We start from the raw sequence: 26,864 nt of genomic DNA, 5'->3' as shown, positions 1-26,864 counted from the left end.
GGTTGGTAGACAGCAACCACCCAGGGAAGTACTACCGTCCTGCCAGATGACTGTGAAACAAAAACCTGTAATTGTTTTGCATGATGGTAGGATTGCTGGTTTCTTTTTCTGTCTCATAAACACGCTAAGATAACAGGGATATCTTGCTACTCCTACTTACACTTTGGTCACACTTCACAGACACGCACATGCATATATATATATATATATACATACATCTAGGTTTTTCTCCTTTTTCTAAATAGCTCTTGTTCTTTTTTATTTCTTCTATTGTCCATGGGGAAGTGGAAAAGAATCTTTCCTCCGTAAGCCATGCGTGTCGTATGAGGCGACTAAAATGCCGGGAGCAATGGGCTAGTAACCCCTTCTCCTGTATACAATTACTAAAAAAGAGAAGAAGAAAAACTTTATAAAACTGGGTTGCTTAAATGTGCGTGGATGTAGTGCGGATGACAAGAAACAGATGATTGCTGATGTTATGAATGAAAGGAAGTTGGATGTCCTGGCCCTAAGCGAAACAAAGCTGAAGGGGGTAGGAGAGTTTCAGTGGGGGGAAATAAATGGGATTAAATCTGGAGTATCTGAGAGAGTTAGAGCAAAGGAAGGGGTAGCAGTAATGTTAAATGATCAGTTATGGAAGGAGAAAAGAGAATATGAATGTGTAAATTCAAGAATTATGTGGATTAAAGTAAAGGTTGGATGCGAGAAGTGGGTCATAATAAGCGTGTATGCACCTGGAGAAGAGAGGAATGCAGAGGAGAGAGAGAGATTTTGGGAGATGTTAAGTGAATGTATAGGAGCCTTTGAACCAAGTGAGAGAGTAATTGTGGTAGGGGACTTGAATGCTAAAGTAGGAGAAACTTTTAGAGAGGGTGTGGTAGGTAAGTTTGGGGTGCCAGGTGTAAATGATAATGGGAGCCCTTTGATTGAACTTTGTATAGAAAGGGGTTTAGTTATAGGTAATACATATTTTAAGAAAAAGAGGATAAATAAGTATACACGATATGATGTAGGGCGAAATGACAGTAGTTTGTTGGATTATGTATTGGTAGATAAAAGACTGTTGAGTAGACTTCAGGATGTACATGTTTATAGAGGGGCCACAGATATATCAGATCACTTTCTAGTTGTAGCTACACTGAGAGTAAAAGGTAGATGGGATACAAGGAGAATAGAAGCATCAGGGAAGAGAGAGGTGAAGGTTTATAAACTAAAAGAGGAGGCAGTTAGGGTAAGATATAAACAGCTATTGGAGGATAGATGGGCTAATGAGAGCATAGGCAATGGGGTCGAAGAGGTATGGGGTAGGTTTAAAAATGTAGTGTTAGAGTGTTCAGCAGAAGTTTGTGGTTACAGGAAAGTGGGTGCAGGAGGGAAGAGGAGCGATTGGTGGAATGATGATGTAAAGAGAGTAGTAAGGGAGAAAAAGTTAGCATATGAGAAGTTTTTACAAAGTAGAAGTGATGCAAGGAGGGAAGAGTATATGGAGAAAAAGAGAGAGGTTAAGAGAGTGGTGAAGCAATGTAAAAAGAGAGCAAATGAGAGAGTGGGTGAGATGTTATCAACAAATTTTGTTGAAAATAAGAAAAAGTTTTGGAGTGAGATTAACAAGTTAAGAAAGCCTAGAGAACAAATGGATTTGTCAGTTAAAAATAGGAGAGGAGAGTTATTAAATGGAGAGTTAGAGGTATTGGGAAGATGGAAGGAATATTTTGAGGAATTGTTAAATGTTGATGAAGATAGGGAAGCTGTGATTTCGTGTATAGGGCAAGGAGGAATAACATCTTGTAGGAGTGAGGAAGAGCCAGTTGTGAGTGTGGGGGAAGTTCGTGAGGCAGTAGGTAAAATGAAAGGGGGTAAGACAGCCGGGATTGATGGGATAAAGATAGAAATGTTAAAAGCAGGTGGGGATATAGTTTTGGAGTGGTTGGTGCAATTGTTTAATAAATGTATGGAAGAGGGTAAGGTACCTAGGGATTGGCAGAGAGCATGCATAGTTCCTTTGTATAAAGGCAAAGGGGAAAAAAGAGAGTGCAAAAATTATAGGGGGATAAGTCTGTTGAGTGTACCTGGTAAAGTGTATGGTAGAGTTATAATTGAAAGAATTAAGAGTAAGACGGAGAATAGGATAGCAGATGAACAAGGAGGCTTTAGGAAAGGTAGGGGGTGTGTGGACCAGGTGTTTACAGTGAAACATATAAGTGAACAGTATTTAGATAAGGCTAAAGAGGTCTTTGTGGCATTTATGGATTTGGAAAAGGCGTATGACAGGGTGGATAGGGGGGCAATGTGGCAGATGTTGCAAGTGTATGGTGTAGGAGGTAGGTTACTGAAAGCAGTGAAGAGTTTTTACGAGGATAGTGAGGCTCAAGTTAGAGTATGTAGGAAAGAGGGAAATTTTTTTCCCAGTAAAAGTAGGCCTTAGACAAGGATGTGTGATGTCACCGTGGTTGTTTAATATATTTATAGATGGGGTTGTAAGAGAAGTAAATGCGAGGGTCTTGGCAAGAGGCGTGGAGTTAAAAGATAAAGAATCACACACAAAGTGGGAGTTGTCACAGCTGCTCTTTGCTGATGACACTGTGCTCTTGGGAGATTCTGAAGAGAAGTTGCAGAGATTGGTGGATGAATTTGGTAGGGTGTGCAAAAGAAGAAAATTAAAGGTGAATACAGGAAAGAGTAAGGTTATGAGGATAACAAAAAGATTAGGTGATGAAAGATTGAATATCAGATTGGAGGGAGAGAGTATGGAGGAGGTGAACATATTCAGATATTTGGGAGTGGACGTGTCAGCGGATGGGTCTATGAAAGATGAGGTGAATCATAGAATTGATGAGGGAAAAAGAGTGAGTGGTGCACTTAGGAGTCTGTGGAGACAAAGAACTTTGTCCTTGGAGGCAAAGAGGGGAATGTATGAGAGTATAGTTTTACCAACGCTCTTATATGGGTGTGAAGCGTGGGTGATGAATGTTGCAGCGAGGAGAAGGCTGGAGGCAGTGGAGATGTCATGTCTGAGGGCAATGTGTGGTGTGAATATAATGCAGAGAATTCGTAGTTTGGAAGTTAGGAGGAGGTGCGGGATTACCAAAACTGTTGTCCAGAGGGCTGAGGAAGGGTTGTTGAGGTGGTTCGGACATGTAGAGAGAATGGAGCGAAACAGAATGACTTCAAGAGTGTATCAGTCTGTAGTGGAAGGAAGGCGGGGTAGGGGTCGGCCTAGGAAGGGTTGGAGGGAGGGGGTAAAGGAGGTTTTGTGTGCGAGGGGCTTGGACTTCCAGCAGGCATGCGTGAGCGTGTTTGATAGGAGTGAATGGAGACAAATGGTTTTTAATACTTGACGTGCTGTTGGAGTGTGAGCAAAGTAACATTTATGAAGGGATTCAGGGAAACCGGCAGGCCGGACTTGAGTCCTGGAGATGGGAAGTACAGTGCCTGCACTCTGAAAGAGGGGTGTTAATGTTGCAGTTTAAAAACTGTAGTGTAAAGCACCCTTCTGGCAAGACAGTGATGGAGTGAATGATGGTGAAAGTTTTTCTTTTTCGGGCCACCCTGCCTTGGTGGGAATCGGCCGGTGTGATAATAAAAAATAAAAAAATTACTTGACACCCATGGCCGGGCTCCGAGAGCAGTTAAACTCTCGAAATTCTTCAAAGGTAAGTTAATGGTGAATATATTTACTGTAGGAAGTCTGAATAAATGAAGGGGTATAATTTTAAAATACTGTGAAGCGCTGTAAAGCGGGGCCCTCATGTACATAGTTGCTTCCTGGATGTGATTTACAACATTTAACTAACATACACAGATGCCTGACTGAAGGCACTGCAAGCAAAATGTGACCTTTGTTTCCGCTGGCCTGGTTTTCAAACCCGAGACCTTCTGGCTTCTGTAGTGGACCCTCGACTAACGATATTAATTGGTACCCGAGAACTAATATCGTTAGTAGAGTTTTTTTATCGTTAGTCGAGGCAACATTTTAGCGTTAACATATATCGTTGGTCGAGGGTCCACTGTACTTGTATTAACGGGTATCATTGAAAATGGGCTGGGCAGATATTTTTTGGTAGTAGGTTTTGGGTTTGAGAACGACCTGCCTAGTATGGGCCAGTAGGTCTGTTGCAGTGTTCCTCCCTATGTTCTTGTGTAATACCGACAAGTGGACGAGTGATAAGAATATGCAACATTGCCGGAACGTTTTGGCAATAAGACTTTGACCTGGACCTTCGTCAGGGCCTGAGGCTCGTATGGGAGAGAGAAGGGCCTTCCTCAGGGCTTGAGGCTCGTATGGGAGAGAGAAGGGCCTTCCTCAGGGCTTGAGGCTCGTATGGGAGAGAGAAGGGCCTTCCTCAGGGCTTGAGGCTCGTATGGGAGAGAGAAGGACCTTCCTCAGGGCTTGAGGCTCGTATGGGAGAGAGAAGGGCCTTCCTCAGGGCTTGAGGCTCGGATGGGAGAGAGAAGGGCCGTCCTCAGGGCTTGAGGCTCGTATGGGAGAGAGAAGGGCCTTCCTCAGGGCTTGAGGCTCGTATGGGAGAGAGAAGGGCCTTCCTCAGGGCCTGAGACTCGTATGGGAGAGAGAAGGGCCTTCCTCAGGGCCTGAGGCTCGTATGGGAGAGAAGGGCCTTCCTCAGGGCTTGAGGCTCGTATGGGAGAGAGAAGGGCCGTCCTCAGGGCTTGAGGCTCGTATGGGAGAGAAGGGCCTTCCTCAGGGCTTGAGGCTCGTATGGGAGAGAGAAGGGCCTTCCTCAGGGCTTGAGGCTCGTATGGGAGAGAGAAGGGCCTTCCTCAGGGCTTGAGGCTCGTATGGGAGAGAGAAGGGCCTTCCTCAGGGCTTTGAACTCGTATGGGAGAGAGAAGAAACTACCCCTGGGAGAGGGAAACTTGATAAGCACCTCAAATCAGCTTCTGATCAGCCGGGCTGTGGTGCTTAGGTTCGACTGCGTGGGGCTAGCACCAACAGCCTAATTGATCAGACCATCAACCAGGAGACCTGGTTTGGGACCGGCAGTGGGGGCAGCTTGTGGTGGCAAGGTGGTACTGGAGGGGAGAGAGTCTGGGTAGGTAATTGTGACATCATTTGAGGTCAGTGCCTGTAGGGAAAGTCTCAAGTTTGTATACTCACTTGACATCAGTAAAATACGTACCTATCTTTAAAAAGTACCTACCTGCCTTCCTTTTTGAGCACCTGCCTTCCTTTTTGAGCACCTGCCTTTCTTTCAGAGGACCTGCCTTTCTTTCAGAGGACCTGCCTTTCTTTCAGAGGACCTGCCTTTCTTTCAGAGGACCTGCCTTTCTTTCAGAGGACCTGCCTTTCTTTCAGAGGACCTGCCTTTCTTTCAGAGGACCTGCCTTTCTTTCAGAGGACCTGCCTTTCTTTCAGAGGACCTGCCTTTCTTTCAGAGGACCTGCCTTTCTTTCAGAGGACCTGCCTTTCTTTCAGAGGACCTGCCTTTCTTTCAGAGCACCTGCCTTTCTTTCAGAGCACCTGCCTTTCTTTCAGAGCACCTGCCTTTCTTTCAGAGCACCTGCCTTTCTTTCAGAGCACCTGCCTTTCTTTCAGAGCACCTGCCTTTCTTTCAGAGCACCTGCCTTTCTTTCAGAGCACCTGCCTTTCTTTCAGAGCACCTGCCTTTCTTTCAGAGCACCTGCCTTTCTTTCAGAGCACCTGCCTTTCTTTCAGAGCACCTGCCTTTCTTTCAGAGCACCTGCCTTTCTTTCAGAGCACCTGCCTTTCTTTCAGAGCACCTGCCTTTCTTTCAGAGCACCTGCCTTTCTTTCAGAGCACCTGCCTTTCTTTCAGAGCACCTGCCTTTCTTTCAGAGCACCTGCCTTTCTTTCAGAGCACCTGCCTTTCTTTCAGAGCACCTGCCTTTCTTTCAGAGCACCTGCCTTTCTTTCAGAGCACCTGCCTTTCTTTCAGAGCACCTGCCTTTCTTTCAGAGCACCTGCCTTTCTTTCAGAGCACCTGCCTTTCTTTTAGAGCACCTGCCTTTCTTTTAGAGCACCTGCCTTCCTTTTAGAGCACCTGCCTATCCCTCATTGAATGTTGATTCCTGGGGTCGTCCGGTCCTAGACCAGGCTTGTTGGATGATGGTCTGGTCAAGTTATTGGTGCTAGCAGCACGCAGACCAACGTAGGTACCACATCCTGTCAGCTGATCTGGAACTGACTATATATAAACAAACTGAACAGGTTTTAATATATTTAAATGCGTATCTTCCTGGATAAAAGTGGACCAGACGTGACGAACAATAGGGTCACCATTGTGTGGGTTGCCCACATCTCTTACCTCCCTTAAATGCATCGAATTGAGTGGATTAAAAGTGTGGGCTGCCCACACCTTCCTTAAATACACAAGACACACGTTACCAGTGTGGGTTGCCCTCACCTTCCTTAAATACTTTGCCTTGACAAGTTCTCTGTAGAAGATGAACTTGGGTTCTTGATGACAGGGTTCGTGGTATTATTCTTTGGGAAGCGCTAAATCTGACGGGGTCATACAATACCTAAGGAATGGGAGGTAATTTGGCTTGATCCGGTTAATTTTGGGTTAGCTTGAATTACTTGGATCAAGAGCACTTTCAGTAGCATGCTGCTACATGTGTTGCTACTGCCGCATCAGCTACTACTGTTGCAACTGTTGCAGATCGCTCAATATCACTTTCATACAGTTTGTATTGTTGCAGGTTTTTGTACAGTAATGTCAAGGTTAGGCTGTGTGTGTGTGTGGGGGGGGGGGAGGGGATGGGCGGTCGAGTCTGGCAGCTACATCAACACTGCAAGATGAGCTAATCAGTCCCCTAGGGTCAAGGTCCAGGCACTGACAACCTCATTTTCGACCGTCTTCCCTACATATCGAAGCTCTATAAAGCGGGACCTGCCTGTAGTTACACGGCTGGCAACGAGGTACCTGCAAGTAACCAGTAAACGTTGAAATCTGTACGACTATCGTTGTGCCAGAATAATCTGAAGTCTGAGGGAATTATAACCTCACTCCAGGCTGACTGCCAGGGTAGAACCCTCGAGGTATATCGGAGTTCTGTTACAGGTATATCAGAAGTACAATTCACGGGTATACCAGAGGTATGTCATGAAAGCTTAGTTTACACAGGTCTGAGGTTTACAGTTTCTGTGATGTTTAATGTAGTGTTTCGTCTTCATCCAGAACACTGACGTTCATATTTGTCTTTGACAAAGAGAGGAGAAAGTCTGCTGAGGCTGGTAGCGTACCCAGGGTACCGGGCTTCTTACAGTGGAAGGTGGTTGGTAGACAGCAACCATCCAGGGAGGTGCTGTCTGTTGTACGAGGGTGTAACATTAGGTAGTAGGTTGGTAGACAGCAACCATCCAGGGAGGTGCTGTCTGTTGTACGAGGGTGTAACATTAGGTAGTAGGTTGGTAGACAGCAACCATCCAGGGAGGTGCTGTCTGTTGTACGAGGGTGTAACATTAGGTAGTAGGTTGGTAGACAGCAACCATCCAGGGAGGTGCTGTCTGTTGTACGAGGGTATAACATTAGGTAGTAGGTTGGTAGACAGCAACCATCCAGGGAGGTGCTGTCTGTTGTACGAGGGTGTAACATTAGGTAGTAGGTTGGTAGACAGCAACCGTCCAGGGAGGTGCTGTCTGTTGTACGAGGGTGTAACATTAGGTAGTAGGTTGGTAGACAGCAACCATCCAGGGAGGTGCTGTCTGTTGTACGAGGGTGTAACATTAGGTAGTAGGTTGGTAGACAGCAACCATCCAGGGAGGTGCTGTCTGTTGTACGAGGGTGTAACATTAGGTAGTAGGTTGGTAGACAGCAACCATCCAGGGAGGTGCTGTCTGTTGTACGAGAGTGTAACATTAGGTAGTAGGTTGGTAGACAGCAACCATCCAGGGAGGTGCTGTCTGTTGTACGAGAGTGTAACATTAGGTAGTAGGTTGGTAGACAGCAACCATCCAGGGAGGTGCTGTCTGTTGTACGAGGGTGTAACATTAGGTAGTAGGTTGGTAGACAGCAACCATCCAGGGAGGTGCTGTCTGTTGTACGAGGGTGTAACATTAGGTAGTAGGTTGGTAGACAGCAACCATCCAGGGAGGTGCTGTCTGTTGTACGAGAGTGTAACATTAGGTAGTAGGTTGGTAGACAGCAACCATCCAGGGAGGTGCTGTCTGTTGTACGAGGGTGTAACATTAGGTAGTAGGTTGGTAGACAGCAACCATCCAGGGAGGTGCTGTCTGTTGTACGAGGGTGTAACATTAGGTAGTAGGTTGGTAGACAGCAACCATCCAGGGAGGTGCTGTCTGTTGTACGAGGGTGTAACATTAGGTAGTAGGTTGGTAGACAGCAACCATCCAGGGAGGTGCTGTCTGTTGTACGAGAGTGTAACATTAGGTAGTAGGTTGGTAGACAGCAACCATCCAGGGAGGTGCTGTCTGTTGTACGAGGGTGTAACATTAGGTAGTAGGTTGGTAGACAGCAACCATCCAGGGAGGTGCTGTCTGTTGTACGAGGGTGTAACATTAGGTAGTAGGTTGGTAGACAGCAATCATCCAGGCAGGTACTACCTTCCTGTCATAATTTGTAACGGAAGCTTGTTAAATGTTTTGAACTCTGGCGGAATTTCTAATATTTATTTCAATTTTTTGTCTCCGTGAACTCTATAATACCCAGATACCTTTATATAAAGGTAGACAACACCCAGGTACATAGCTACTGCTGGTAAACAGAGGTTGCAGAGGTCAAAACACTTGCTCATACGTCTCTCTCTACCTGGAAATCGATCCCCGGTGCCTTCGGTTGAGAGGCGAGCGCTCTATCGCCGAACCGAGAGTTGCACATTGCATAAGAATGTTGCCAGTATCTTCGTGCCAAACTTCATTCTTTCGTAAATGTCCTTGATGCTATCTCTTGGTTCCCGTCTGATTACTTTCCATTCCCTGGCACTATAACCCCTATGGTGCGGAGGGACTGATTACTCGTCTCACCCCCGCATAACTTACCAATGACTGAGGGTAAGTGCGTTTGTACTGATTACCTCGTCTTTAGTATATAGTTCTACTGTCTTCACATTATGTCCTTGTACTGATAAAACCACTGGTTGGCGAAATGTCTGCAGAGTTCAGCTCCATGGAGGGACTGACCACTTGTTCTTGAACTCCAGGCTGAGGGACTGACCACCTTGTTCCAGACCATGGAGCTTAACTCTTCTCCAGAACTCTTGTTCTCCAGGCTGAGGGACTGACCACCTTGTTCCAGACCATGGAGCTGAACTCTTCTCCAGGCTGAGGAACTCTTCTCCAGGCTGACTGACCACCTCGGATACTTTTTCTCCAAGGTTGATGGACTGATTGCATCACCTTTTTCATTACTACTACTGCCTCTGTATTTGACTGAAGAAGTCTACTGTGACTCGAAACTTTTCATCAATAAAGATCCGCAACTGCTGCACACGTGTCTTAATCTTCCAAGTTATGGCTGCATAAAATGTTAGGGAGATGACAGGCTGAGCCGAGATGACAGGCTGAGCCGAGATGACAAGCTGAGCCGAGATGACAGGAGGAAATGAAAGTAAAGGAGAAATGAGAAAATGAAGAGAGATGAAGTGGAGGACGTAGGGAGAGAATATGGAAGACGTGGGGACGATTGAATATAATAATTACCTGGAGACTATTGAGGTGAAAGATGGTGTTACCTGGAGTATACTTGGAGAGAGTTATGGGGGTCAACGCCCCCGCGGCCCGGTCTGTGACCAGGCCTCATGGTGGATCAGGGCCTGATCAACCAGGTTGTTACTGCTGGCCACACACAATCCAACGTACGAACCACAGCCTGGCTGGTCAGGTACTGACTTTAGGTGCCTGTCCAGCACCTGTTTAAGAAGATGCGGAACTACACTTGTGTATCGTTTACGACCTTCAATGTCTTTCCCTGTTCTTGAGGTCTGCGCCCCCATGACTCAGTCCCAGACCAGGTCGAGGGCCTAATCTTTCTGGTATTTTCTGGTTTCGGGTAATGCAGGGTAGACACCATAGCCTGGTTAATCAGGAACTACCTTGAACTTTCCAAGTTCCCACCTGAAGACAGCTGGAAGTGTGTTGGTGATTCCCCTTATGTAGGGAGGGTGTTGAAGAGTCTTGGTCCCTTTACACTTTTGTTATCGCATGGCATTCCTACTTTTCACTGGGGGTATTTTGAGCCGTTTTTCGAGTCTCTTGCTCATCTATGGTCTTCGTGTGTGCCAATTTGAGACAGTTCATTAGGAGAGGTCATAAAAACTTGTGTTTACTGCCTTCATCTTTTTTCTCCTCGGCTAAACACCCAATGCTCGCAAGTAATATATTTCCTTCTACCTACATACATAATTTTTTTTTGTTAGTCATGGACATGTCAGTGTTCACACTCTAATATCAGAATTTACTTTTGCACCTTCTCAGGGGTGATGATCTTCGGGATCAATAACAGCTTCGGGTAGAAATCCGAATGTAATTCCTCCCCCGTTGAAGCCTTTAGTATGTAGTTGGAGGCTACAGGTCCTCACAATGTACACCAGAGGTGGGCCCCATGGATATCTTGGTAGATTTTGGTAATATTTTATCTCCCGAGGACATTTCATCTCTGATGGTTGATGTTTGACAGTGATGGCGCCTCACTCGGCCTCAACCCCACAAACAGTGGTATTAAAGGTTTTCAGACATAAAATACTCCGTAAAGGAATTTGTGGAAGCCATAAGTTATTCCGCCCCCCCTCCACACACACGTCCAAGGCCTGGCAGACTGGTGCTGACGGCAGACACTAATGTGCACGCTAGGCAGGCAACGACACAGCTGCAAGATGCAGACAAACACAGCAGTGTCAAGACACGGGTGGTAGTCAAACACAGCAGTGTCAAGAAGACACGGGTGGTAGTCAGACAAACACAGCAGTGTCAAGAAGACACAGGTGGTAGTCAGACAAACACAGCAGTGTCAAGAAGACACGGGTGGTAGTCAGACAAACACAGCAGTGTCAAGAAGACACGGGTGGTAGTCAGACAAACACAGCAGTGTCAAGAAGACACGGGTGGTAGTCAGACAAACACAGCAGTGTCAAGAAGACACGGGTGGTAGTCAGACAAACACAACAGTGTCAAGAAGACACAGGTGGTAGTCAGACAAACACAACAGTGTCAAGAAGACACAGGTGGTAGTCAGACAAACACAGCAGTCAAGAAGACACAGGTGGTAGTCAGACAAACACAGCAGTGTCAAGAAGACACAGGTGGTAGTCAGACAAACACAGCAGTGTCAAGAAGACACAGGTGGTAGTCAGACAAACACAGCAGTGTCAAGAAGACACAGGTGGTAGTCAGACAAACACAGCAGTGTCAAGAAGACACGGGTGGTAGTCAGACAAACACAGCAGTGTCAAGAAGACACGGGTGGTAGTCAGACAAACACAGCAGTGTCAAGAAGACACGGGTGGTAGTCAGACAAACACAACAGTGTCAAGAAGACACAGGTGGTAGTCAGACAAACACAGCAGTGTCAAGAAGACACGGGTGGTAGTCAGACAAACACAGCAGTGTCAAGAAGACACGGGTGGTAGTCAGACAAACACAGCAGTGTCAAGAAGACACGGGTGGTAGTCAGACAAACACAGCAGTGTCAAGAAGACACGGGTGGTAGTCAGACAAACACAGCAGTGTCAAGAAGACACGGGTGGTAGTCAGACAAACACAGCAGTGTCAAGAAGACACGGGTGGTAGTCAGACAAACACAGCAGTGTCAAGAAGACACGGGTGGTAGTCAGACAAACACAGCAGTGTCAAGAAGACACGGGTGGTAGTCAGACAAACACAGCAGTGTCAAGAAGACACGGGTGGTAGTCAGACAAACACAGCAGTGTCAAGAAGACACAGGTGGTAGTCAGACAAACACAGCAGTGTCAAGAAGACACGGGTGGTAGTCAGACAAACACAGCAGTGTCAAGAAGACACAGGTGGTAGTCAGACAAACACAGCAGTGTCAAGAAGACAGGTGGTAGTCAGACAAACACAGCAGTGTCAAGAAGACACGGGTGGCAGACAAACGTGGGAGTGTCAAGACACATGTGGAAGCTGAAGACAAGCTGGCTAGGGATCAGAGGACACAGATGATACATGCCAGAGACAACAGGACACAGATGAACCATAGGTATGTTAAAAAGCATTTTAATCTGGCAAGTGAAAGGCGGAGTAAGTTTGTTTGAAGCGATAATGCTACACAGCTTCAGGACTAAGTATATAATATATCGCAGGAACCGAGATAGAAGTGATAAAAGTGAGATTAGTCTAAAGGAGACGAGGATAACCAATGATAACACACTCCAGCAGATATAATTGGATATCGAGACTGGAAGATGCAAAGGTTTGCAACAAGATTAGTACAGGAACTGTTTATTGTGGTTTCCTGGGAAATATTTAGGAAATTAACCAAACCTTAGTAGAGGGTCGGGAGGGGATATGATCATGACATAGTGGAGTAGGAAGTGGTGTTTTTGATGCGAGGAGAGGGAGCCAGAGGATTTAAATGGTAGATTCAGATGAGCCTTAGGGCCGTTAGGAGGATTATTTTTGTTATTCTTATGGGAGAGAGAGTTTAAAAAGTAGACTCCTTCTCCAGAAGTGCCTTAATGTTGAAGGGTTCTTGATCCAAGGAAAGAAGCGCCATTAGTACACTGAGACAGCCTAAGACTGTTCAACAGCCTCCCACCAGGCATAAGAGGAATTACCAACAGACTCCTGGCTGTCTTCAAAAGAGAGCTGATCAACCGGACTGTGGTTCGTACGTTGGTTTGCGTGCGGCCAGCAGTAACAGCCTGATTTGATCAGGCCCTGATCCACCGCGAGGCCTGGTCACAGACCGGGCCGTGGGGGGCGTTAACCCCCCCCCCCTGTAACAACCTCCAGGTAGATAGTCTCCCCTTGGTTTGAAGTTGATTACTTCCATTCCCCAGGTGATGTATGACAATACAAGTTGTATAAATAGGACTCGACCCCTACTAATACAACTAGGCGAGTACTACACAGCTATGAACGCTGATATAGTGATAGTGTAGCAGGGTGGGTGGGTGGGTGGGTATGGCTCCAGTAATATGTTTTGGGTACACCTTGTCACCATTGGTGACAGCACATAAATCATTGTGTCTGACTGGCTGTTATTTACTTGCTCTGTTGTTTCTCAGTATTGGTAAGTAGATTTTATGTCCTCGACATTATTGAACGGAGGATCGAGCCTACAACACTTGTTCAATGACCCACAGGAATCTACAACTTCGTTTTCAATATTGATAATTGCCCTATTCTTCCCGTTTCTCCCTATTCTTCGGCCTTTTCTCGCCCTATTCTTCGTGTGTCTCCCTATTCATTTTTCCTGTTCTTGTTTTTTCCTTGCAAAGGTTATCGAGAGGTGTCACGTTGCACATTCCATGAACCATCGGTTCTTAGGAAGGGCAAAGTAGTCCTGGTGGTTAACGCTCTCGCTTCACACGGTGAGGGCCTGGGTTCGATTCCCAGCCAGAGTAGAAACATAGGGCGTGTTTCTTTCCACCTGTTGTCCATGTTCTCCATCAGTAAAATGGGTACCTGGGTGTTAGTGGACTGGTGTGGGTCGCATCCTGGGACACTGACCTAATTTGACCTACATGCGGAGCATAACAAGGGACTTTCTATATAGTAGTATGTCACTGATGTCAGCTATGGTCTGTATACCTTGTACTTGTAGTAAATAAAGATTATTATTATTATTATGGTTCGTGAATCATTAATAGACATCAGTGACAGACTACTATATAGAAAGCCCCTTGTTATGCTGAGCATTTCCCGCAAATTGGGTCAGTTTTGTCCCCAGGATGCGACTCACGCCAGTCTGCTAACACCCAAGTACCTATTTTACTGCTAGGTGAACAGGGACATCAGGAGCCTTAAGGTAATGTCCTAATGTTTCCACCCGTACCGAGGATCGAACCACGGACCCCTGTGTGTGTGTGTGTGTGTGTGTGTGTGTGTGTGTGTGTGTGTGTGTGTGTGTGTGTGTGTGTGTGTGTGTGTGTGTGTGTAGGCAGGACGAAGAAACGATGACAATACCAGGGAATGTAGAGGAGATTGTGGTTTCTAATTTACTCACAAAAATAAGTGGTTCGGTGTGGAGGAGAGGAGGGAGAGGAGGGAGGTAGGTGCGTAGACAGGTCTCCTTTACACCTGTTGGTACCTGTTCACCCAGCAGCACCTGGGAGAGGGTGCGTTGTGGGTAGCATCCTGGGGAGGAGCACGTAAGGATCAGAGTGGAAGAGGGCCACACTGATTTGTTTTCTTGGGTTATCCTGGGTTATTAACCCTCCTGGGTTAATAACCTGAGGTTAATTTTCTTTCTTCTTGGCTTGGGTTAATAACCCTCCTGTGTCAATCCGAAGACTTCCTTCTTGGTCTTCTTAGCTTCAAATGCTTCATTTTTCCTATCTTGGATTATCCTGGGTTATTAACCCTTCAGGGCTATTAACCATCCGGGGTTAACAACCCCAAGAATACGTTCATTGTAGGAGAGTGTGGGATTAAGAGAGTGGTGAACAGTGCAGCAGCAGTAGTGGAGTACAGTGCTGCTGGTGGTAAGGTTGGCAGGCAGTACCCGCATGGTATTGATTTAGCGGGGGTGGGGCAGGGGGCGTGCGGTATGGGGGGCGTGCTGGATGGAAGGGGGTTATGTAGGGAGGGGGGTAAGTTGGTGACCCACTAAACTCGTGACTCGAGTAATCTGATAGATGTTACTTGTGTGTTTGTCTCTCCCGTGATGTCATGTACCCCCAACCACGCCGTTAACCCCCTCCCACACCTTCCAACCACGCCATTAACCCCCGTCCCACACCTTCCAACCACACTTGTGCAATGCTTAGATTTATTTCCGAAGTGTATCGCCTCTATAGTAGGTTTCTTCAGTCAGATACACAGGTTTCTAAACTCGGGAGACAATAGCAGCAGTGGTGAGGTAACTATTATGTGATCAGTCTCAGCCTTGAGGTAGTTGGTTTGAGGTGGTCAGTCCCGCAGTCTGGAGACTCGTCCAGTTTCTTTGGATTTCGTGGTAAAGATTCTCACCGACATGAACTCGATGGGTCCGCCCAGGTTAAGGTGCTGAAAGGACACACCTGGAAGACTAGTTTCCTGGACGTCACGATCAGTAAAAACTATCATAAGCTTTTCTATGTAATAACGTTGGTAGAATTACCGACAGTGTTATTTAAAAGGATTAAAGTGCAACTGTGACACGTTATTGTGGTAACGTTCCACTCTCTTCAAGAGTTCACTAGATCTCCTTTTCCACGTTCCTCAGACAAGAGTACGTCTGCATCTACAGCGTCTTCACAGAACTAGATTACCGGAGGCACTTTGTCATTGACTGCGAGAGAGAAATATTCTACATAGCACCAGATTCCGAAGCTAGCCAATACATAGCCCTCCAGGTCAGCAGACCAGTATGTTGGCCAACACCTGAGCCAACTCAACATCAGAGTCACAAACATTACCTCCACTATTACCAGGGACTTACAGAAGACCATAACCGCGGTTATGATGGCGGAAGACAAATGCAGTATCCGACTCCTCCTAGAGAACTGAAATAGACGTACAATGCAGTCGCTTTGAAGGATTGCGTTATATTGCATTTCATTTTTTCCCCTCGTGTCTGTATTTTGTACTGTTTGTCAACATCGATCACCACTACAGCTGTTTGGGGGAAATGTCCAGGAACATGAACACAAGAACACACGCATACCCTCAACACAAGAATCAAGGAACACACCATGCATTCATTCAACAGAAGAATCAAGGAACACATCATGCATTCATTCAACAGAAGAATCAAGGAACACATCATGCATTCATTCAACAGAAGAATCAAGGAACACACTTGCAATATTTTCTAACCAAGGTCTGGTGTGAGACAGTCACAGGGAAGGTCATCCCAGGACACTAACATGCTAGACGCAGCAGTTCGTGCACAGTATATCACAACACTGGTAACCACGTGATGAATTTCCTTGAAGCAGACTTATTTATTAAGCAGACCAGCGCAGCAGACTTTGCCTAGAATCACCATTGATCGGAAATATCGACACCAGTTCACAAAATAAACTGGCTCATTCATCTCCGCAGTTTTATCAAGATTGATCCTACGTGCAGGTGACCCAGTTCCCGAACCTGACCTGTCTACTTCACGAACATTACCCAGCTACTGTGATGAAGTTCCTGGAGGAAAACGCCTCTTAAAACTACCGTAATAGGTAAAGTATGTCGTGAAAATTGTCAGTTTAGTTAAAAATCTAATATGGTAATTACTGACTTGTTTGGGGTTATCCTAGGTAATTTACCTGGGGTATACCCGGAGGGTATTCCGGGGGTCAACGCCCCCGCGGCCCAGTCCTGGACTAGGCCTCCCGGTGGATCGGGGCCTGATCAACTAGACTGTTACTACTGGTACTGACTTTAGGTATCTGTCCAGCTCCCTCTTGAAGACAACCAGGGGTTTATTGGTAATTTCCCTTATGTGATGAAATGGTTTGAAAAACCGACAAGTTGAAGATTGAGACACTTATGCAGCATATGGGAATCTTTATTCAGGAAACGTTTCGCCACACAGTGGCTTCATCAGTCCAATACAAAGAGATTGATAGATTGATGGACTGAACATATCGACTCCAGGCCGAGGGACTGATTACCTCATACTCCTCCTCTCCTTACGCCTTCCTATTTGTATTGGACTGATGAAGCCACTGTGTGGCGAAACGTTTCCTGAATAAAGATTCCCATATGCTACATAAGTGTCTCAATCTTCAATTTCCCTTATACCTGGTGGGAGGCTGATAATTGTAATGTTGTACCTGGGCCTAAACAAACTTACGAATATATGCTATCTTACAACTTGAGCCAGTAGGCCTACTCTAGGGCCTCTTTTAGGTGAAGCTGCGAATGGGTGTTGTGTAGGTTCGCGTGCCCAGACGGCTAGCCTAGCTACGAGTGGCCAAGGCGTACTTAGTGCCAAATTCCAAACTACGGAGTACGTGTGGTATGTGGGTGTGTACTGGTGACTACACTGAGAAGCGACGCCTGCCAGCTACCCTAATCTCCTGGTAGCAGCGTAAATGTAATTCTCAGGCAGTAAGAGTTACACTAGATGTTATATTTTCACCTCCTACTCTCTCTTTCTTTCTCTCTTTCTCTCTCTGTCTCTCTCTTTCTCTTTCTCTTTCTCTCTTTCTCTCTCTTTCTCTCTTTCTCTTTCTCTCTTTCTTTCTCTCTTTCTCTCTTTCTCTTTCTCTCTTTCTCTCTCTCTTTCTCTCTTTCTCTCTCTCTCTTTCTCTCTCTTTCTCTCTCTCTTTCTCTTTCTCTCTTTCTCTTTCTCTCTCTCCATCCTTCATCCTTTCCTATCTTTTCCTCAGTCCTTCGTTCGCTTATCCTTTCATTCTTCTTTTCCTTCTGTCTCCTTTCCTCCTCTTTCCCCCTCCTCTTTTCTCTCTCTCTTCTCTCCCTCCCTCATGATGGGGAACTAGCTATAATGGAAGGGGGGGAGAGGGATGGGGTCACACGTGCTCTGGGGACTTAACATACTTTTAAGTCTTTCTGCGGAACCAAAGTTTGTAATATTATTAGTTCGCTGCAGTAGTAACCCACGTCATGTGCAGTATTTACACGTGACTGAAGGACAAGTGTTTCCTGACGCGCGGGTCCTTGTCATATGACGACCCGCAGCTGGAGCTTTTGGTCATCTGACAAGAGAGAGAGAGAGAGATTTCGTTCGGATTTTTAACCCCGGAGGGTTAGCCACCCAGGATAACCCAAGAAAGTCAGTGCGTCATCGAGGACTGTCTAACTTATTTCCATTGGGGTCCTTAATCTTGTCCCCCAGGATGCGACCCACACCAGTCGACTAACACCCAGGTACCTATTTGCTGCTAGGTGAACAGGAAATAAATACCTCCCCGGCGGCCTTCCACTGGCTTACCCTTCCACCCGTTTAACAAATATGGTTATGATTATAACCATTATATAAAGTATATATTATTGCTACGTCTCCCTTGACTGGTAGTCTGCCAGTGTGACGAGACTCGGACTTGGGACTAAAATGAACACAAACTCCTAGACAATGATTATTGTACTCTAGGAACATATTCACCTTGTGTAAGTACACGCAGGTTGATTAACTGTAGCATCTTGTTAGGTTACATATTACAGGACATCATGTACATAAGGTGGTACATGAGGACTTGTTTCTGAACTCTGATAGGGTCCTGATCATGTGTACACAGTGAAACTTGATATACAAACACTGAATATACCACTTAGAAAAAATCCCTTGACACTTGGAAAATCTTGGAAGGAATGGTCCCAAATCTGCACACAGAAATCACTCCCTACGAAAGTAAAAGACTGGGCAGGCGATGCAAAATGCCGCCAATAAAAAGTAGGGGCGCCATTGGTACACTAAGAGAAAACACCATAAGTGTCCGGGGCCCAAAACTGTTCAACAGCCTCCCATCAAGCATTAGGGGAATTGCCAATAAACCCCTGGCTGCCTTCAAGAGAGAGCTGGACAGATACCTAAAGTCGGTGCCGGATCAGCCGGGCTGTGGCTCGTACGTCGGACTGCGTGCGGCCAGCAGTAACAGCCTAGTTGATCAGGCCCTGATCCATCGGGAGGCCTGGTCATGGACCGGGCCGCGGGGGCGTTGATCCCCGGAATAACCTCCAGGTAACCTCGATATCTATTCCTTTATTCTTCTTAGGCGGTTAAGGTACAGTGCAATGGCTACCTTTGATATGCGTTTGGTGGGTTTCCAGACATTTCCTGCTCGTGTAGCTTGGTACTAGGCTTGTTGGTGTTTCTTGGTCAGCCATGCTGTTGCTGGTTGCGTCTCATTAACCCACATATCCAGGGATGCACAAGATTCTATCCATCTAGTAAGTCATTCACGTATATCAGAAAGTACTGGTCCTAATACCCGTCCTTGTGGAACCCCGCTTGTCACTCCTTCCCATATTGACTACTCGTGGACAATTACTGTTTACTTCCTGTTTCCTTCCATCGAGGTTCATTCCTTACGTTCATGTTCTGCCGCCTACGAGAAGGATATGGAGATGCATATTAAACTAGATGCTTCGACAGCAGAATCTGATCTGGTTGTGTACTCTCCTAGTTGTTGTACTCGCCTAGTTGTTGTACTCACCTAGTTGTTGTACTCGCCTAGTTGTTGTACTCACCTAGTTGTTGTACTCGCCTAGTTGTTGTACTCACCTAGTTGTACTCACCTAGTTGTACTCACCTAGTTGTTGTACTCACCTAGTTGTTGTACTCACCTAGTTGTTGTACTCACCTAGTTGTACTCACCTAGTTGTACTCACCTAGTTGTTGTACTCACCTAGTTGTTGTACTCACCTAGTTGTACTCACCTAGTTGTACTCACCTAGTTGTTGTACTCACCTAGTTGTTGTACTCACCTAGTTGTTGTACTCGCCTAGTTGTTGTACTCGCCTAGTTGTTGTACTCGCCTAGTTGTTGTACTCACCTAGTTGTTGTACTCACCTAGTTGTTGTACTCACCTAGTTGTTGTACTCGCCTAGTTGTTGTACTCACCTAGTTGTTGTACTCGCCTAGTTGTTGTACTCACCTAGTTGTTGTACTCACCTAGTTGTTGTACTCACCTAGTTGTTGTACTCACGTAGTTGTACTCACCTAGTTGTTGTACTCGCCTAGTTGTTGTACTCGCCTAGTTGTTGTACTCACCTAGTTGTTGTACTCACCTAGTTGTTGTACTCGCCTAGTTGTACTCACCTAGTTGTTGTACTCACCTAGTTGTTGTACTCACCTAGTTGTACTCGCCTAGTTGTTGTACTCACCTAGTTGTACTCACCTAGTTGTTGTACTCACCTAGTTGTACTCACCTAGTTGTTGTACTCACCTAGTTGTTGTACTCACCTAGTTGTTGTACTCGCCTAGTTGTTGTACTCACCTAGTTGTACTCACCTAGTTGTACTCACCTAGTTGTACTCACCTAGTTGTTGTACTCACCTAGTTGTACTCACCTAGTTGTTGTACTCACCTAGTTGTTGTACTCACCTAGTTGTTGTACTCACCTAGTTGTTGTACTCACCTAGTTGTTGTACTCACCTAGTTGTACTCACCTAGTTGTTGTACTCACCTAGTTGTTGTACTCACCTAGTTGTTGTACTCGCCTAGTTGTACTCACCTAGTTGTTGTACTCGCCTAGTTGTTGTACTCACCTAGTTGTTGTACTCACCTAGTTGTTGTACTCACCTAGTTGTTGTACTCACCTTGTTGTACTCACCTAGTTGTTGTACTCACCTAGTTGTTGTACTCGCCTAGTTGTTGTACTCACCTAGTTGTTGTACTCACCTAGTTGTTGTACTCGCCTAGTTGTACTCACCTAGTTGTTGTACTCACCTAGTTGTTGTACTCACCTAGTTGTACTCACCTAGTTGTTGTACTCACCTAGTTGTACTCACCTAGTTGTTGTACTCACCTAGTTGTACTCACCTAGTTGTTGTACTCACCTAGTTGTTGTACTCACCTAGTTGTTGTACTCACCTAGTTGTTGTACTCGCCTAGTTGTTGTACTCACCTAGTTGTACTCACCTAGTTGTTGTACTCACCTAGTTGTACTCACCTAGTTGTTGTACTCACCTAGTTGTACTCACCTAGTTGTACTCACCTAGTTGTTGTACTCGCCTAGTTGTTGTACTCACCTAGTTGTTGTACTCACCTAGTTGTTGTACTCACCTAGTTGTTGTACTCACCTAGTTGTTGTACTCACCTAGTTGTTGTACTCACCTAGTTGTACTCACCTAGTTGTTGTACTCACCTAGTTGTTGTACTCACCTAGTTGTTGTACTCACCTAGTTGTTGTACTCACCTAGTTGTTGTACTCACCTAGTTGTTGTACTCACCTAGTTGTTGTACTCACCTAGTTGTTGTACTCACCTAGTTGTTGTACTCGCCTAGTTGTTGTACTCGCCTAGTTGTTGTACTCGCCTAGTTGTTGTACTCGCCTAGTTGTTGTACTCGCCTAGTTGTTGTACTCACCTAGTTGTTGTACTCGCCTAGTTGTTGTACTCGCCTAGTTGTTGTACTCACCTAGTTGTTGTACTCACCTAGTTGTTGTACTCACCTAGTTGTTGTACTCACCTAGTTGTTGTACTCACCTAGTTGTTGTACTCACCTAGTTGTTGTACTCACCTAGTTGTTGTACTCACCTAGTTGTTGTACTCGCCTAGTTGTTGTACTCGCCTAGTTGTTGTACTCGCCTAGTTGTTGTACTCACCTAGTTGTTGTACTCGCCTAGTTGTTGTACTCACCTAGTTGTTGTACTCGCCTAGTTGTACTCGCCTAGTTGTACTCACCTAGTTGTTGTACTCACCTAGTTGTTGTACTCACCTAGTTGTTGTACTCACCTAGTTGTTGTACTCACCTAGTTGTTGTACTCACCTAGTTGTTGTACTCGCCTAGTTGTTGTACTCGCCTAGTTGTTGTACTCGCCTAGTTGTTGTACTCACCTAGTTGTTGTACTCACCTAGTTGTTGTACTCGCCTAGTTGTTGTACTCGCCTAGTTGTTGTACTCGCCTAGTTGTTGTACTCACCTAGTTGTTGTACTCGCCTAGTTGTTGTACTCACCTAGTTGTACTCACCTAGTTGTACTCACCTAGTTGTACTCACCTAGTTGTTGTACTCACCTAGTTGTACTCACCTAGTTGTTGTACTCGCCTAGTTGTACTCAGCTAGTTGTACTCACCTAGTTGTACTCACCTAGTTGTTGTACTCACCTAGTTGTTGTACTCGCCTAGTTGTTGTACTCGCCTAGTTGTTGTACTCGCCTAGTTGTTGTACTCACCTAGTTGTTGTACTCACCTAGTTGTACTCACCTAGTTGTTGTACTCACCTAGTTGTTGTACTCACCTAGTTGTTGTACTCGCCTAGTTGTTGTACTCACCTAGTTGTTGTACTCACCTAGTTGTTGTACTCGCCTAGTTGTTGTACTCGCCTAGTTGTACTCACCTAGTTGTTGTACTCGCCTAGTTGTTGTACTCACCTAGTTGTTGTACTCGCCTAGTTGTACTCACCTAGTTGTTGTACTCACCTAGTTGTTGTACTCGCCTAGTTGTTGTACTCACCTAGTTGTTGTACTCACCTAGTTGTTGTACTCACCTAGTTGTTGTACTCACCTAGTTGTTGTACTCACCTAGTTGTTGTACTCACCTAGTTGTTGTACTCGCCTAGTTGTTGTACTCGCCTAGTTGTTGTACTCACCTAGTTGTTGTACTCACCTAGTTGTTGTACTCACCTAGTTGTTGTACTCGCCTAGTTGTACTCACCTAGTTGTTGTACTCGCCTAGTTGTTGTACTCACCTAGTTGTTGTACTCACCTAGTTGTTGTACTCACCTAGTTGTTGTACTCACCTAGTTGTTGTACTCACCTAGTTGTTGTACTCACCTAGTTGTTGTACTCACCTAGTTGTTGTACTCACCTAGTTGTTGTACTCACCTAGTTGTTGTACTCGCCTAGTTGTTGTACTCGCCTAGTTGTTGTACTCACCTAGTTGTTGTACTCGCCTAGTTGTTGTACTCACCTAGTTGTTGTACTCGCCTAGTTGTACTCACCTAGTTGTTGTACTCGCCTAGTTGTTGTACTCACCTAGTTGTTGTACTCACCTAGTTGTTGTACTCATCTAGTTGTTGTACTCGCCTAGTTGTTGTACTCACCTAGTTGTTGTACTCACCTAGTTGTTGTACTCGCCTAGTTGTACTCACCTAGTTGTTGTACTCGCCTAGTTGTTGTACTCGCCTAGTTGTTGTACTCGCCTAGTTGTTGTACTCGCCTAGTTGTTGTACTCACCTAGTTGTTGTACTCACCTAGTTGTTGTACTCACCTAGTTGTTGTACTCACCTAGTTGTTGTACTCACCTAGTTGTTGTACTCGCCTAGTTGTTGTACTCACCTAGTTGTACTCACCTAGTTGTTGTACTCGCCTAGTTGTTGTACTCACCTAGTTGTTGTACTCACCTAGTTGTTGTACTCGCCTAGTTGTACTCACCTAGTTGTTGTACTCGCCTAGTTGTTGTACTCGCCTAGTTGTTGTACTCGCCTAGTTGTTGTACTCGCCTAGTTGTACTCACCTAGTTGTTGTACTCGCCTAGTTGTTGTACTCACCTAGTTGTTGTACTCACCTAGTTGTTGTACTCACCTAGTTGTTGTACTCACCTAGTTGTTGTACTCGCCTAGTTGTTGTACTCACCTAGTTGTTGTACTCGCCTAGTTGTTGTACTCACCTAGTTGTTGTACTCGCCTAGTTGTTGTACTCACCTAGTTGTTGTACTCGCCTAGTTGTTGTACTCGCCTAGTTGTTGTACTCGCCTAGTTGTTGTACTCGCCTAGTTGTTGTACTCGCCTAGTTGTTGTACTCACCTAGTTGTTGTACTCGCCTAGTTGTTGTACTCACCTAGTTGTTGTACTCACCTAGTTGTTGTACTCACCTAGTTGTTGTACTCGCCTAGTTGTTGTACTCACCTAGTTGTTGTACTCACCTAGTTGTACTCGCCTAGTTGTACTCACCTAGTTGTTGTACTCGCCTAGTTGTTGTACTCGCCTAGTTGTTGTACTCGCCTAGTTGTTGTACTCGCCTAGTTGTTGTACTCACCTAGTTGTTGTACTCACCTAGTTGTTGTACTCACCTAGTTGTTGTACTCACCTAGTTGTTGTACTCACCTAGTTGTTGTACTCGCCTAGTTGTTGTACTCACCTAGTTGTTGTACTCACCTAGTTGTTGTACTCGCCTAGTTGTACTCACCTAGTTGTTGTACTCGCCTAGTTGTTGTACTCGCCTAGTTGTTGTACTCGCCTAGTTGTTGTACTCGCCTAGTTGTTGTACTCGCCTAGTTGTTGTACTCACCTAGTTGTTGTACTCGCCTAGTTGTACTCACCTAGTTGTTGTACTCGCCTAGTTGTTGTACTCGCCTAGTTGTTGTACTCGCCTAGTTGTGGTTGTAGGGGTCGATTCATAGCACTTGGCCCCGCCTCTTCAATGGTCGCTACTAGGTCACTCTCCCTGCACCATGAGCTTTATCATACCTCTGCTTAAAGCTATGTATGGATCCTGCCTCCACTACATCGCTTCCCAAACTATTCCACTTCCTGACTACTCTGCAACTGAAGAAATACTTCCCAACATCCCTGTGACTTGCTATTTACAGTGTTAAGATATTTTCGCAGAGGGACTACGCTGAGGCACTGGCTATTGACCAATTGGTGTGGCGGCAGCTGCGGCAGTTCCAGCTGCGGCATGCTAGCGTTGCTGATTTTATTAATCTTGTGGGAGTGATTACAACCATGACTGCTAGCTGTTGTTACTGTTGCGTTGTTTTTGCTTCTGTTACTACTGCAGTTGTTACTGTCGCTAGGAAGGTCCCCCTCCCCCCACGCAACATACCCAGGTCAAACACTGAAGGACCAGACTGTCATGTCAGACTAATGTTCTTTCTCTCTGTTTCCTGCACAAAAATGGTCTTTTAGTGTAAAACCTTGACACACACTTCATCCCTCTCTAAACCCACTCTGTTCTTCGTTACTATGGTTTATATTTCTCATTCTTATCATTCACACTTCTGATACACATAAACCAAGTATAACTATTCCCCCTCGACTATATTTTTTCCTCGGTCGCCTCGTAAAACAAAACGTAACTGCCGATTCTGTTTAATTTTCTTGTTTATGGTTTAAGTATGCGCTTTATAGGTTTATGTAAGCTTAAATTAACTTGCCCTAATTATAAGCAAGACAACATGATTTGAAGTGAAACAGGATACGTCAAAATTGCCATTAGCAAAACTTCAAAAATTTGACGTGGGTAAAATAAGAACGAGTTACAGTGGGTTGTTTACTGTTCAGTGTTGACGACTCCGTGGAAGGCAGGGTAGATGGTGTTCAGTGTTGACTCCGTGGAAGGCAGGGGAGAGATACTGTTCAGTGTCACGACTTCGTGGAAGGCAGGGAAATGCCTCAGCTGCAAAATGTACACTGGTAATTTACTGCTCGCAAGGATGCAAATCAGTATAAAAACTACCATGAATGCTTCAAAGTACTGGGAATGTGCTCCGTAAGGTGAAAAGATGTGTGTGTGTGTGTGTGTGTGTGTGTGTGTGTGTGTGTGTGTGTGTGTGTGTGTGTGTGTGTATATATATATAATATATATATAATATATATATATATATATATATATATATATATATATATATATATATATATATGCAAAACAACCACTCTGAAAGAATAGAGAAATTCCAAGCGCTTTCGTGACTACTCACATTATCAAGGATAATGTGAGTAGTCACGAAAGCGCTTGGAATTTCTCTATTCTTTCAGAGTGGTTGTTTTGCATATTTTGAAATCACCTGTTTACTGTGATCTTATTGCATATATATATATATATATATATATATATATATATATATATATATATATATATATATATATATATATATATATATATATATATATATATATATATACCTGGAAGATCTTGGAGGGACTGGTCCCAAACCTTTACAGCACTAGAATAATGTACTGGAGTGAGAGATATTAGAGAAAGTGTAAAACAGACCCAGTGAAAAGTAAGGGCGCCGTGGGTACAATAAGAGAACTGTGTCAACATCCGTGGTTAAAATAACTTCAGCATGCTGTCAGCGTACGTCAGGAATATTGATGGAACAAGTGTAGAAGTGTTCAAGGGAAAGCGATCTCTACAGCTGCCAAGTGCCAGGTCAACCAGGCTGTGATGGCTTATGTGGGCTTTGTGCTGTACAGTAAGATACGTACACTGTTAGTATGTGTGTACGTACAGTTGACAGTGCTGCATGACGTAATACATCCAGGCACTCTGTAAATATTACAGCTGTTCCTGTAATGGGAGGCTGAGTAGACAGGACTCAGTCATGTCATCACAACATGTCTTCAGTGATTCTGGTATTATATTCTTTACCCAGATTCACAGAACTATCTGTTTTCTGAATGTGAATGAATTGTGATTTGGACTGTATGAGCAATGTTGTCACGTTATAGCCGTTCCCTCCCTCGGCACACTGCCACCTGGTTACCAGTGCCAACAGGTAGTAAGTAGGCTGGTAGGCATCAAACATCCAGAGAGGTACTACACGAGGCCTGGTCACAGACAGAGGCGCAGGGGCGTTGATCCCCCAAAACCCACTCCAGGTATACTCCAGGTATCCTGTAATGAGACATAACAGGTAGTAGGTTGGTAGACAGCAACTATCTAGGGAGGTACTACTATCCTGTAATGAGACACCAGGTAGTACGCTGGAAGACGGCAACTATCCAGGGAGGTACTACTATTCTGTAATGAGACACCAGGTAGTAGGCTGAAAGACAGCAACTATCCAGGGAGGTGCTACTATCCTGTAATGAGACACCAGGTAGTAGGTTGGAAGACGGCAACTATCCAGGGTAATAAAGTAAATTCTGCAAATGTATCGACGAAAGCATCAAAATTCTGAGTAGAAGAAAGAGAAAGTAAGCATTGCTAAAACTCTATCTTTGTCTCCGTGACAATTACCTTCCCGGAATGAACCGTCAAGCGAGTTCATTGTTATGCTTGAGGAGGAAGACCCAGGTACAACACTTGTATATAGAGCAGTGTGTTATGGGAATGTGTACCCATCTGTTCTTACCTTGTTCGTGGAACATTTGGAGGTAGAACGCTGTAATAACATCGTTCCAGGCAACATAAGGAGGCCTGGCCATGGACCCGGCCGCCGGGGGCCTTGATCCCTGGAATACTCTCCAGGTAGATAACGA

At 45.2% G+C, this 26,864-nt stretch overlaps 1 protein-coding gene across 1 annotated transcript in view; it reads left to right on the top strand.

Annotated features, from left to right (window-relative positions):
• The window catches only part of LOC128704883 (transmembrane protein 47), a 253,133-nt gene that overhangs the window by 5,114 nt on the left and 221,155 nt on the right, over positions 1-26,864 (top strand). The window lies entirely within an intron of this gene.

The sequence above is a fragment of the Cherax quadricarinatus genome, chromosome 91, assembly GCF_038502225.1.
Source record: "Cherax quadricarinatus isolate ZL_2023a chromosome 91, ASM3850222v1, whole genome shotgun sequence".
In the NCBI taxonomy this organism is placed as follows: domain Eukaryota; kingdom Metazoa; phylum Arthropoda; class Malacostraca; order Decapoda; family Parastacidae; genus Cherax; species Cherax quadricarinatus.
The sequence above is the reverse complement of the archived record's forward strand: the minus strand, read 5'-3'. Positions and strand labels throughout refer to the sequence as shown.